Raw genomic sequence first — 15,068 nt, 5'->3', positions numbered from 1 at the left:
CCATTGCCGCTCCAGTACAGTTATAAAATGTGTAATTTAATTAATAATGAATAATTCATGCTGCCCCCTCTGTCTGTAGTACATTCAATATATCCAACTTACAGGGCTCCTGATATTGTAATGCAGGCCGGCCGGGCAGACGAGCGGCAGAGTGACTGACTGACGTCACCTGCCTGCTCCGCCTGCTTTACGAATGAAGCAGGCGGCGCAGACACGTGACGTCAGTCAGTCACTCTGCCGCTCGTCTGCCCGGCCGGCCTGCATTACAATATCAGGAGCCCTGTAAGTTGGATATATTGAATGTACTACAACGGGGGCAGCATGAATTATTATTAATACTTAGAATTACACATTTTATAACTGTACTGGAGCGGAGGGGCCGGAGCACAGTCAACGCACCGGCCCCCAGCTCCTCCTCCCAGTCCCTCCCACTGGTATTCGTCGGATTCGTTTCAGGCAAATTACGTCTGGATTCGAGTCCACGAATCCCACGAATCCAGCAAGATTCGAGGAATTCGTGGATTCGACGAATCCCCCGTCCCATCTCTAATTATAAGTGAGGGCCTGCTGGTGAGCTGGCCCTCTATAATATTGTAGGTGAGGGCCTGTTTGTGAGCTGACCCTGTGTAGCATTATGGTTGAGGGCCTGCTGGTGAGCTGACCCTCTAAAACATTATATGCGAGGGCCTGCAGGTGATATGACCCTCTAAAAGATTGTAAGTGAGGGACTGCTGGTGAGCTGACCCTCTAAAAGATTGTAGGTGAGGGCCTACTGGTGAGTTGACCCTCTAAAACATTGTGGTCAAGGCCCTGCTGGTGAGCTGACCCTCTAAAAGAATGTAGGTGAGGGCCTGCTAGTGAGCTTACCCAGTAAAACATTATGGTTGAGGGCCTGCTGGTGAGCTGACCCTCTAAAAGATTGCAGGTAAAGGCCCTCTTGGTGAGCTGACCCTGTAAAACATTAAATGCGAGGGCCTGCAAGTGAGCTGACCTTCAAAAATATTATATGCAAGGGCCTGCTCGTGAGCTGACCCTCTAAACCTTATATGCGAGAGCCTGCAGGTAAGCTGACCCTCTAAAAGATTGTAGGTGAGGGCCTGCTGGTGAGCTGACCCTCTAAAGCATTATATAGAAGGACCTGCAGGTGAGCTGACCCTCTAAAAGATTGTAGGTGAGGGCCTGCTGGTGAGCTGACCCTCTAAAACAGCGGTCCCCAACCCCCAGGCCGCGGCCCAGGACCTGGAATATTGTTTGTTGGGCCGCGGTGAACAGGGCAGTCTTTAATGCGGTACTGATGAAGCGCTTCCATTATGGAAGCGCTTCATTAGCACAGGAGGACCAGGAAGCAGTGAAGGATCTGTACTCACCGCTTCCTGGTCTTTGGCTCGGCTATCGGCTATTGCTCTGTGACCTCACACTGTGCGCCACGATACACAGCCGACAGCAGGATGAAGAGGATCGCGATGGTGACCAGGAGGCTCCACAGTGTTTTCTGTAGCTGGTCTCCCTAAGATCAGCTATTGTTTTATTTGAGTAGTCTCCAAGGCATTGCTCCTGGTTAGCCAGACTCCTACGCCACACTGATGAGGGGGCAACACCCTGAAACAGCTGTCTGTGGATGGATAACTGGCTTAGGTTTTCACTGTCACATCCTTAAAGCTTGTAAAAGAGCGGGATCTTGACATAGGGGCCACTTAATATGGTGGATTTGGTGATCTCTGTAATGGGGACACCCCTTTGCTCGGTTTTCCTTCCTTTGAGGGATATCTGGCTTTCACTGTGTTGAAGACCCATAACTGGGGCTCCACGGTTAGTTTGCATATCACTGTTTCCCAGGGAGCTTTGCACTTTGGATTGTTGTGTCGAGACTCTTAAATGAGGCTCCACAGTGTTTTCTGTAGCAGGTCTCCCTAAGATCAGCTATTGTTTTGTTTGAGGAGCAGGAGAGGTAAGTGTTTTTTTTGCCCTGGGGGCTGACATAAGGGCTGATGGTTCACATATGGCTGATGGCTGACATCGGGGGCTGGGGGCTGATGGCTCATATAAGGGGCTTATGGCTGACATGGGGGGCTGATGGCTGAAATAAGGAGCCTATGGCTGACATGGGGGCTGATGGCTGAAAAAAGGGGCCTATGGCTGACATGGGGGGCTGATGGCTGACATGGGGGCTGATGTCTGACATAGGGGGATGATGGCTGACATAAGGGGCTGATGGCTTACATGGGGGCTGAAAAATGGCTAAAGGTTGGGGGGTTGATCTGAGGGATTGAGGGTCTGATCTGAGGTCTGATTAACATTGGGGGTCTGATTGCTGGTCTGACCTGAGGTGTAATGAATTTTTTTTTCTCTTATTGTTCTACTCTAAAACCTAGGTGCGTCTTATAGGGCGAAAAATACGGTACAGTGCAGCAGAGACCAGGTGCAACAGAGACCAGGTGCAGCAGAGACCAGGTGCAGCAGAGACCCTAGTCAGTTTATATAGTCGTTATATAGTGTTATATATTTTAATATGCACCTTGTGTTTTGTTATGCACGTGAATCAGTCAGCGCCGACTAGCACTGCCTAAGCCCTGGCTACCCCTAAACCCCGCCCCTTCCCCCCGATCCCTGGGAATATTGTCTTGCATGAAACTGGTCCTTGGTGCAAAAAAGGTTGGGGACCACTGCTCTAAAACATTATATGCGAGGGCCTGCAGGTGAGCTGACCCTCTACAACATTAGGAGTGAGGGCAGAATAATAAACATGTTGATGTGATGGAAGAGGAGAAGGATGAGAAAAGGAAAATTGAACAATATACCCTTTTTTGTGGTGAAAGGGGTGCATGGGAATACAATGTATTCAGTACATTATACAAAAAAAACAGTGCTTTTATATTCAGCCGCTTTCCTCTGCTGCAGTAGAGAAGTCAGGGGCAATCCAGGCCTTGTTCATTTTTATAAGAGTCAACCTCTCAACATGTTGATATGATGGAGGAGGAGGACGAGAAAAGGGAGATTGAATACAGTGTATTCAATACACCATAAAACCCACATTTAGAGTACATTTATGTTTAGCCGCTTTCCTCTGGTGGAGTAGAGAAGTCAGGGGCAATCCAGGGCTTGTTCATTTTTATAAGAGTCAACCTCTCAGCATTTTCAGTTGACAGGCGGATGCGCTTATCAGTTTTTATGCCCCCAGCAGTACTAAATACCTGATCTGACAAAACGCTGGCAGCAGGGCAGGCTAGCACCTCCAAGGCATAGTGCGCCAGTTCGTGCCACGTGTCCAGATTGGACACCCAGTAGTTGTAAGACACAGAGGGATCATTGAGAATGCTGACACAGTCTGCTACGTACTCCTTCACTATTTTCCAAAATTTTTCCCTCCTTGTGACACTAGGCCTTGCATCAGGGTGAGGGTGCTAGAGGGGTGTCATGAAACTGTCCCAGGCCTTGGAGAGTGTTGCCCTGCCTCTGTTGGAACTGCTGTGTTTTCCCCTCGTCTCCCCTCCTCGGTTGCCCAAGGGACAACGTACTCTGGTGCCGTCAGCATTGTCAGCTGAAAATTTTTGGAGCAATTTTTCCACATGGACCTTCTGGTATTGCACCATTTTGATCATTCTCTCCACCACAAGAATGAGATATGAGAAGTTCTTTTTGTAGCGGGGTTCAAGAAGGGTGAACAACAGTAATTAGTGTTGTCCAAAATGAAAAAAAAACTCGTGTATCACGGGAAAGGCAGCCTAACAAAAAGTCAGCCATGTGTGCCATGCAAGACTTCGCTGTCGTCATCAGGAGGATGACTCTCGATCTCCTCATCCTCTTCCTCCTCTTCTGCCCATCAGCGCTGAACAGATGGTATTAAACTTCCATGGGTACTACCCTCTATAGCGGAGGCAACCGTCTCCTACTCCTCCTCCTCCTTCTCTTCATCATCATCCAATTTGCGCTGAGAAGACGAACAGAGGGTGGTCTGGCTATCACTCTGTGTAATGTCTTCCCCCATTTTCACCTCTTCCACATGCAAAGCATCTGCCTTAATTGTGAGCAGCGAGCGTTTGAGTAGACACAGAAGTGGGATGGTTACGCTGATAATAGCGTTATCGCCGCCCACCATCTCTGTTCATTCCTCAAAGTTTCTTAAAGGGATTCTGTCACCTCGTTTTTGGTTATAGAGCTGCAGACATGCACTGCTAGATCGCCAGCTAGCATGTCCGCAATATACCTGTCCCATAAAGCGGTGTCCTTTTATTGTGTTTAAAAAATTATTTTAGAGATATGTAAATGAGCCTGGTAAGGTGCCCAAGGGGCTGTACTAACCTTCTTGGTGCCCAGCCATGCCCCCCTGTGAAGGAGCCTAGCACCGGCTGCGTCCTCCGAATCTCCTACTTACTTCACAGTTAGATTGGCGTAATCTTGCGATGCGCGAGCTCGTGCATGCGCAGTTCCTTCCCTGGGGCTGATGCCAGCACAGGGAAGGAACACTGTACCGGCACTGCTCATGCGTGAGATCGCGCATCGCGAGATAACGGCAATCTAATTGTGAAGAAAGGAGGAGATTCGTAGGACACAGGCGGTGCTGGGCTTCTTCACAGGGGGGCATGGCTGGGCACCAAGAAGGTTAGTACAGCCCCTGGGGCACCTTACAAGGCTCATTTACATATCTCTAAAATCATTTTTTAAACACAATAAAAGGACACAGCTTTATGGGACAGGCATATTGCGGACATGCTAGCGGCGATCTAGCCGTGCATGTCCGCAGCTCTATAACCGAAAACGAGGTGACAGAATCCCTTTAAAACTTCACAGAGGTCAGACATCCATGCCCACTCCTTGCTTGTGAAGAGCGGAAGCTGACTGGAATGGCGACGACCATGTTGCTGCTGGTATACCACTACTGCCCTCTGCTGCTCACAAAGCCTGGCCAACATGTGGAACATCGAGTTCCACTGTGTGCTCAACTCGCACAACAGTCGGTAAGCTGGCAATTGTAAGTGCTGCTGCAGTGTTGACAAACCGGCAGAAGCTGTCGATGACTTGCGAAAATAGGCACACACGCGGTACACCTTCACCAGTAGCTCAGGCAAATTGTGGTAGGTTTTGAGAAACCGCTGAACCACTAGCTTGAAGACGTGGGCTAGGCATGGGATGTGTGTGAGCTTTCCGAGCTCCAAAGCCGCCACCAAGTTACAGCCATTATCAGACACAACCATGCTGTTTCTAGGTTGAGTGGCGACATCCACAGCTCAGTCTGATCTCTTATCCCCTGCCATAGCTCTGCGGTGGTGTGCTGTTTGTCACCTAAGTAGATTAGCTTAAGCACGACCTGTTGACGCTTCCCCACTGCAGTGCTACACTGCTTGCAGCTACCGACTGATGACTGACTGTTGCTGCAACAGTATAATTCTGAGGAGGAAGTGGAGGCAGAGGAGGAGAAGTGGGGGATGGAGCCACTAATGTAGGTGGTGGTGAAAACCCTGATAGAAGTAGGGCCCGCAATCCTTGGCATTGGTAACACCTGTGCCATCCCAGGGTACAACTAGCTCCCGGCCTCCACAACATTCACCCAGTGTGCAGTCAGGGAAATGTAGCGTCCCTGGCCAAAAGCACCTGTCCATGTGTCAGTGGTTAAGTGGACCTTCCCAGTAACTGTGTTGGTCAGGGCACGGGTGATGTTACAGGACACATGCTGGTGTTATGCAGGCACGGCAGACCGTGAAAAATAGTGGCGGCTGGGGACTGCCTAACGAGGAACAGCCGCCGACATCAGTCTGCGGAAGGCCTCAGTGTTCACAAGCCTAAATGGCAACATTTCCAGGGCCAGTAATTTGGAAAGTTGCGCATTTAGTGCTATGGACTGTGGGTGGGTGGCTGGGTATTTGCGCTTGCATTTAAATGCCTGGGGTAAGGACATTTGTACGCTGTGATGGGACACGGAAGTGGATGTGGTCGCTGATGGTGCTTGCAAAGGTCCAGGCATCCAGGCCTGCGTCTTGGACAGGGGATTGGCCAGCTCGTAACAAAGGGGAAGAGGAGGCAGTGGTGTGACCCGCAGACACTGATTGTGGACCCAGGCGTTCGGCCCACCCAACAACCGCCATGTGGCGGATCATGCTGATGGTGGTGAGGTTGCTCCTGTTCATGCTCTTGCTCATTTTTGTATGGCACAAGTTGCAACAAAAAAAAGTGCCAGACAGCGGATCACCTACCCCTTGGCAAGGGAGATTTCTGCAAGGGTGGGCTCCAGGGGAAAATTGCGGGCCTGTTTGGTGTGGCCCGCCTTCTCCCTTTTGCCACCCCACTGCCTCTTCCAGCCTGTTGTGGTGCTGCAGATCCCTCCCCCTCTGTACTGCTGTCCTCGCTCGGCTTGCCACCTTCCCAGATTGGCTCTGTGACTTCATCATCCACCACCTCCTCTTCCACTTCCTCACTCTGGTCATCCTCCTGACTTGTTGACCTAACAACAACCTCAGTTATTGACAACTGTGTCTCATCCTCATCATCCACCTCTTGAGACACTAATTGTGGTTGACTTATTGGCACTGTGTCTCATCATCATCATCCACCTCGTGAAACACTAATTGCCATTCCCCACCGTCATCTTCTTTGGACTGTGGATGCTCAAGAGTTTGGGAATCAGGGCACAAGATCTGATGTCCCTCTTCAAGCCGGCTTGTTGAGAGGCCAAAATATAGGAATGGCGCTGAAAATAGCTCCTCAGATTATCCGAGTGTGGGATCACTTGTTTGCCAAGACTCTCCATGGTGGAAGGAAGGAGGATCACTGTGATTATTGTGTTGACCAGACTCTTGGCTACTAAGACTGGACTTGGTGGAAGACAGGGTGGTGCTTAACCGACTGGAAGCATTATCTGCTGCAATCCAACCGACCACCTGATTGCACCAGTCTCACTTCGAGAGTGTTGTCCTACGCCGCCCTGCAAACTGGGACATGAAGCTAGGTATCGTGGATGATTGATTTTCTTGTGCTCTGGCACCAGGCACAGTTTTAACATGCCCATCGCCATGGCCTCTGCGTGCACCATCAGCATCACGGCCAGTTCCCTGGCCCTTACTGCTCGCCATCTTCATATTAAATTATATATATGCTTGAAAGTATGTCACATGTACAGTAGCATAGGATTTGTAAGTGTATGCGCCAAAATTATTTCAAAAGGTATTTTGGATGTGGAAACATTACAAAGGAGAAATACCGCAGATAATGTTGCTGATGTCAGCAGCGGCTAATATAAAATTACAGGGAATGTCACAGGTATTTTGGATGTGGAAACCTTACCGAGGAGATGTACCCCAGGTAATGTCACTGTCCACAGCGGGCACTGTCTACAGAAAAAGTACACTTGATGTTACTGATATTTTTTGGATGTGCAGACGTTACACAGTAGATGTAGAGCAGCTAATGTCGCTGTCCACAGCGCACACCGTCTACGGAAAAAGTACACTGGATGTCATAGATATTTTTGAAATGCGCACACGTTACACAGGAGATGTAGCGCAGATAATGTCACTGTCTGCAGCGGCCTAACTATTGCTGATGTAGCAGCGGGTAATATAAAATTACATGGAATGTCACAGGTATTTTGGATGTGGAAACATTACACAGGAGATGTACCCCAGGTAATGTCACTGTCCGCAGTGGACACCATCTAAGGAAAAAGTACACTTGATGTCACTGATATTTTTTGGATGTTCACACATTACACAGGAGATGTAGCGCAGCTAACATCACTGTCTGCAGCGGACATCGTCTACAGAAAAAGTACACTGGATGCCACAGATATTTTTGGGATGCGCACAGGTTACACATGAGATGTAGCGCAGATAATATCGCTGTCTGCAGAAGCCTAACTATTGCTGATGTCTGCAGCGGCTAATATAAAATTACAGGGAATGTCACAGGTATTTTGGATGTGGAAACGTTACATAGGAGATGTACCCCAGGTAATGTCACTGTCCGCAGCGGACACCATCTAAGGAAAAAGTACACTGGATGTCACTGATATTTTTGGGATGTTCACACGTTACACAGGAGATGTAGCGCAGCTAATGTCGCTGTCCACAGCGGACACCGTCTACAGAAAAAGTACACAGGATGCCACAGATATTTTTGGGAGGTTCACACGTTACACAGGAGATGTAGCGCAGCTAATGTCACTGTCCGCAGCGGACACCGTCTACGGAAAAAGTACACTGGATGTCATAGATATTTTTGAAATGCGCACATGTTACACAGGAGATGTAGCGCAGATAATGTCACTGTCTGCAGCGGCCTAACTATTGCTGATGTAGCAGCGGGTAATATAAAATTACATGGAATGTCACAGGTATTTTGGATGTGGAAACATTACACAGGAGATGTACCCCAGGTAATGTCACTGTCCGCAGCGGACACCATCTAAGGAAAAAGTACACTTGATGTCACTGATATTTTTTGGATGTTCACACATTACACAGGAGATGTAGCGCAGCTAACATCACTGTCTGCAGCGGACATCGTCTACCGAAAAAGTACACTGGATGCCACAGATATTTTTGGGATGCGCACACGTTACACAGGAGATGTAGCGCAGATAATATCGCTGTCTGCAGAAGCCTAACTATTGCTGATGTCTGCAGCGGCTAATATAAAATTACAGGGAATGTCACAGGTATTTTGGATGTGGAAACGTTACATAGGAGATGTACCCCAGGTAATGTCACTGTCCGCAGCGGACACCATCTAAGGAAAAAGTACACTGGATGTCACTGATATTTTTGGGATGTTCACACGTTACACAGGAGATGTAGCGCAGCTAATGTCGCTGTCCACAGCGGACACCGTCTATGGAAAAAGTACACAGGATGCCACAGATATTTTTGGGATGTTCACACGTTACACAGGAGATGTAGCGCAGCTAATGTCACTGTCCGCAGCGGACACCGTCTATGGAAAAAGTACAGTGGATGTCACAGATATTTTTGGGATGCGCACACATTACACAGGAGATGTAGTGCCGATAATGTCGCTGTCTGCAGTGGCCTAACTATTAAACGCTATTTAGCGCAGGATGTGCTAAAAATAGATATTGCTGCCACACACAACAGTCCTTAAAATAACTTTTGGGTCTGTAAAGTTTGAGCAACTTAGCGCAGGTTGCGCTAAGAATTTATATTGCTGCTGCCACACACAACAATAGTCCATAAAAGGACTTTTGGGTCTGTAAAGTTTTAGCAATTTAGCGCAGGTTGCGCTAAAAATATATATTGCTGCTGCCACACAGGACTTTGGGGTCTCTGACAAGTTTTTAAACTTCCCCTCAAAAAATTTCTCTCCCTACACTATCTTTCCCTTCTTCAACACAGCTCTCCCTGACTAACACTGAGCCAAACACGTGTCATCGGATGCTATATAGCACCTGATGACGCATTCCGGCCAGCCAATCACTGTAATGCCAGTAACCTAAATTCTAGTACTTGCCTGCATGTTTATTGGCTGGGTATGTGCTGAGCATCGAGATGCTCGAGCCGAACTGGTGTTCAGCCGAGCCGAGTTTTGTGATGTTTCTTTATTCTGCTTCTTTGCTCGTCACTTTCTCTTTGGGATTGGGTGGGTTAGACTCTCCGGGGACAGTCGTTGGGTTGAATCTGCTGCATTTATAATCAATGGTTTATCTTTGTTATGATTACTATTTTGCAAATGAAATTACAACAAAAAACAAACAAACAAAGGAACACATGGCATAGTACGGGCCCATATCTGTGGGTGCCTTTTTACTGATCTGCCTCATATAGAATTTTAAATATTGCGTATACTGAATGCATTTACCAAGTAAACTTAACATTATACAGCTTGATATTGTTTGCTTTAGCCTAATATTGCATGCATCCCTTCTGTGTTCAGTCTGTAATTTATGTTCATAATGGAGATATTATTATACTAGCATAAAAGCAATCTGCGCGATAAAAATTCCATTTAAGATTACGGAAGTTCTCATGCTTCCATTATTGATCACCATAGGTCAAGCACTAATATTGCGTCAAATTGCACATTACAATACAATGCCAAATAAATTCAATTTATGTACTGTACAGTGGTTTTATTTGTCCATAGTGATATATATATATATCATAAGTGAACATATTAATATTACTATGCAAATGCATAGTAAGGGCATGAAACGTTGAAACAGCACAAATTATGTTATATATTGCTAATTACATATTGATATTATACAATTATACAGTCAGATAGATACTGCATATTTTATCCACTTTCCTCTAAGTACGGTACATTGTCTTCTTACAAGTGTTCCTAAATATACTAAAGCAAATTCCCATAAAGCGAGAGAAGCAATAAAGACAACATTACAACACTTCATCTGATTTAGAAACAATCTTGCCTATAATGGAACACATACAGTATCTGTTTCCTAATAGTTGTCAACCTCTTTAGACTGAGCACACATTACCTATCTTTATCAGAAGATGATTACTCTCCTGGTGACATGAAAAGGTCAGATGAATGTAACTGGTCTGAGCTTTAGTAATACACTGCGTGCAGAATTATTAGGCAAATGAGTATTTTGACCACATCATCCTCTTTATGCATGTTGTCTTACTCCAAGCTGTATAGGCTCGAAAGCCTACTACTAATTAAGCATATTAGGTGATGTGCATCTCTGTAATGAGAAGGGGTGTGGTCTAATGACATCAACACCCTATATTAGGTGTGCATAATTATTAGGCAACTTCCTTTCCTTTGGCAAAATGGGTCAAAAGAAGGACTTGACAGGCTCAGAAAAGTCAAAAATAGTGAGATATCTTGCAGAGGGATGCAGCACTCTTAAAATTGCAAAGCTTCTGAAGCGTGATCATCGAACAATCAAGCGTTTCATTCAAAATAGTCAACAGGGTGGCAAGAAGCGTGTGGAAAAACCAAGGCGCAAAATAACTGCCCATGAACTGAGAAAAGTCAAGCGTGCAGCTGCCAAGATGCGACTTGCCACCAGTTTGGCCATATTTCAGAGCTGCAACATCACTGGAGTGCCCAAAAGCACAAGGTGTGCAATACTCAGAGACATGGCCAAGGTAAGAAAGGCTGAAAGACGACCACCACTGAACAAGACACACAAGCTGAAACGTCAAGACTGGCCCAAGAAATATCTCAAGACTGATTTTTCTAAGGTTTTATGGACTGATGAAATGAGAGTGAGTATTGATGGGCCAGATGGATGGGCCCGTGGCTGGATTGGTAAAGGGCAGAGAGCTCCAGTCCGACTCAGACGCCAGCAAGGTGGAGGTGGAGTACTGGTTTGGGCTGGTATCATCAAAGATGAGCTTGTGGGGCTTTTTCGGGTTGAGGATGGAGTCAAGCTCAACTCCCAGTCCTACTGCCAGTTTCTGGAAGACACCTTCTTCAAGCAGTGGTACAGGAAGAAGTCTGCATCCTTCAAGAAAAACAATTTTCATGCAGGACAATGCTCCATCACACGCGTCCAAGTACTCCACAGCGTGGCTGGCAAGAAAGGGTATAAAAGAAGAAAATCTAATGACATGGCCTCCTTGTTCACCTGATCTGAACCCCATTGAGAACCTGTGGTCCATCATCAAATGTGAGATTTACAAGGAGGGAAAACAGTACACCTCTCTGAACAGTGTCTGGGAGGCTGTGGTTGCTGCTGCACGCAATGTTGATGGTGAACAGATCAAAACACTGACAGAATCCATGGATGGCAGGCTTTTGAGTGTCCTTGCAAAGAAAGGTGGTTATATTGGTCACTGATTTGTTTTTGTTTTGTTTTTGAATGTCAGAAATGTATATTTGTGAATGTTGAGATGTTATATTGGTTTCACTGGTAAAAATAAATAATTGAAATGGGTATATATTTGTTTTTTGTTAAGTTGCCTAATAATTATGCACAGTAATAGTCACCTGCACACACAGATATCCCCCTAAAATAGCTAAAACTAAAAACAAACTAAAAACTACTTCCAAAAATATTCAGCTTTGATATTAATGAGTTTTTTGGGTTCATTGAGAACATGGTTGTTGTTCAATAATAAAATTAATCCTCAAAAATACAACTTGCCTAATAAATCTGCACTCCCTGTATGTCAAATAATATTAGAGAAATTGCCTGAGCTGAAAACATGTAGTCCTCTGTTGGTTTCTGTGGAAGCAGCCCAGCAGAACTGTAGCCTGCTGATCTGGAGAAGGAAAGCCTCCAATCTTTCGGTTGGTTTGTCTAGAAACTGTCTACAAATAATCATTAGCAGGATGACGGATACATTCCACACAAATATACTTAACCACTTCCCATCCGGGCCCTTTGCCCCCTTCCTGACCAGGCCAAATTTTGCAAAACTGACATATCTCACTTTATGTGGTAATAACTTTGGAACACCTTTATTTATCCAAGTCATTCAGAGATTGTTTTCTCGTGACACATTGTACTTCATGATAGTCATAAATTTGAGTCAAAATATTTCACCTTTATTTATGAAAAAATCCCAAATTTACCCAAAAATTTGAAAAATTCGCAATTTTCTAAATTTCAATTTCTCTGCTTTCAAAACAGAAAGTGATACCTCATAAAATAGTTATTATTTAACATTTCCCATATGTCTACTTTATGTTGGCATCATTTTGGAAATGTCATTTTATTTTTTTAGGACGTTAGAAGGCTTAGAAGTTTAGAAGCAATTCTTCAAATTTGTAAGAAAATTGCCAAAACCCACTTTATAAGGACCAGTTCAGGTCTGAAGTCACTTTGTGGGGCCTACATAGTGGATACCCCCATAAATGACCCCATTGTAGAAACTACACCCCTCAAGGTATTCAAAACCGATTTTACAAACTTTGTTAACCCTTTAGGCGTTCCACAAGAATTAAAGGAAAATGGAGATCAAATTTTTAAATTAGCTGATTACTATTTTGCAAATGAAATTACAACAAAAAACAAACAAACAAAGGAACACATGGCATAGTACGGGCCCATATCTGTGGGTGCCTTTTTACTGATCTGCCTCATATAGAATTTTAAATATTGCGTATACTGAATGCATTTACCAAGTAAACTTAACATTATACAGCTTGATATTGTTTGCTTTAGCCTAATATTGCATGCATCCCTTCTGTGTTCAGTCTGTAATTTATGTTCATAATGGAGATATTATTATACTAGCATAAAAGCAATCTGCGCGATAAAAATTCCATTTAAGATTACGGAAGTTCTCATGCTTCCATTATTGATCACCATAGGTCAAGCACTAATATTGCGTCAAATTGCACATTACAATACAATGCCAAATAAATTCAATTTATGTACTGTACAGTGGTTTTATTTGTCCATAGTGATATATATATATATCATAAGTGAACATATTAATAATACTATGCATTTGCATAGTAAGGGCATGAAACGTTGAAACAGCACAAATTATGTTATATATTGCTAATTACATATTGATATTATACAATTATACAGTCAGATAGATACTGCATATTTTATCCACTTTCCTCTAAGTACGGTACATTGTCTTCTTACAAGTGTTCCTAAATATACTAAAGCAAATTCCCATAAAGCGAGAGAAGCAATAAAGACAACATTACAACACTTCATCTGATTTAGAAACAATCTTGCCTATAATGGAACACATACAGTATCTGTTTCCTAATAGTTGTCAACCTCTTTAGACTGAGCACACATTACCTATCTTTATCAGAAGATGATTACTCTCCTGGTGACATGAAAAGGTCAGATGAATGTAACTGGTCTGAGCTTTAGTAATACACTGCGTGCAGAATTATTAGGCAAATGAGTATTTTGACCACATCATCCTCTTTATGCATGTTGTCTTACTCCAAGCTGTATAGGCTCGAAAGCCTACTACTAATTAAGCATATTAGGTGATGTGCATCTCTGTAATGAGAAGGGGTGTGGTCTAATGACATCAACACCCTATATTAGGTGTGCATAATTATTAGGCAACTTCCTTTCCTTTGGCAAAATGGGTCAAAAGAAGGACTTGACAGGCTCAGAAAAGTCAAAAATAGTGAGATATCTTGCAGAGGGATGCAGCACTCTTAAAATTGCAAAGCTTCTGAAGCGTGATCATCGAACAATCAAGCGTTTCATTCAAAATAGTCAACAGGGTCGCAAGAAGCGTGTGGAAAAACCAAGGCGCAAAATAACTGCCCATGAACTGAGAAAAGTCAAGCATGCAGCTGCCAAGATGCGACTTGCCACCAGTTTGGCCATATTTCAGAGCTGCAACATCACTGGAGTGCCCAAAAGCACAAGGTGTGCAATACTCAGAGACATGGCCAAGGTAAGAAAGGCTGAAAGACGACCACCACTGAACAAGACACACAAGCTGAAACGTCAAGACTGGCCCAAGAAATATCTCAAGACTGATTTTTCTAAGGTTTTATGGACTGATGAAATGAGAGTGAGTATTGATGGGCCAGATGGATGGGCCCGTGGCTGGATTGGTAAAGGGCAGAGAGCTCCAGTCCGACTCAGACGCCAGCAAGGTGGAGGTGGAGTACTGGTTTGGGCTGGTATCATCAAAGATGAGCTTGTGGGGCTTTTTCGGGTTGAGGATGGAGTCAAGCTCAACTCCCAGTCCTACTGCCAGTTTCTGGAAGACACCTTCTTCAAGCAGTGGTACAGGAAGAAGTCTGCATCCTTCAAGAAAAACAATTTTCATGCAGGACAATGCTCCATCACACGCGTCCAAGTACTCCACAGCGTGGCTGGCAAGAAAGGGTATAAAAGAAGAAAATCTAATGACATGGCCTCCTTGTTCACCTGATCTGAACCCCATTGAGAACCTGTGGTCCATCATCAAATGTGAGATTTACAAGGAGGGAAAACAGTACACCTCTCTGAACAGTGTCTGGGAGGCTGTGGTTGCTGCTGCACGCAATGTTGATGGTGAACAGATCAAAACACTGACAGAATCCATGGATGGCAGGCTTTTGAGTGTCCTTGCAAAGAAAGGTGGTTATATTGGTCACTGATTTGTTTTTGTTTTGTTTTTGAATGTCAGAAATGTATATTTGTGAATGTTGAGATGTTATATTGG

The sequence above is a fragment of the Bufo bufo genome, chromosome 5 (assembly GCF_905171765.1).
Source record: "Bufo bufo chromosome 5, aBufBuf1.1, whole genome shotgun sequence".
In the NCBI taxonomy this organism is placed as follows: domain Eukaryota; kingdom Metazoa; phylum Chordata; class Amphibia; order Anura; family Bufonidae; genus Bufo; species Bufo bufo.
This window is presented reverse-complemented; position numbering follows the sequence as displayed.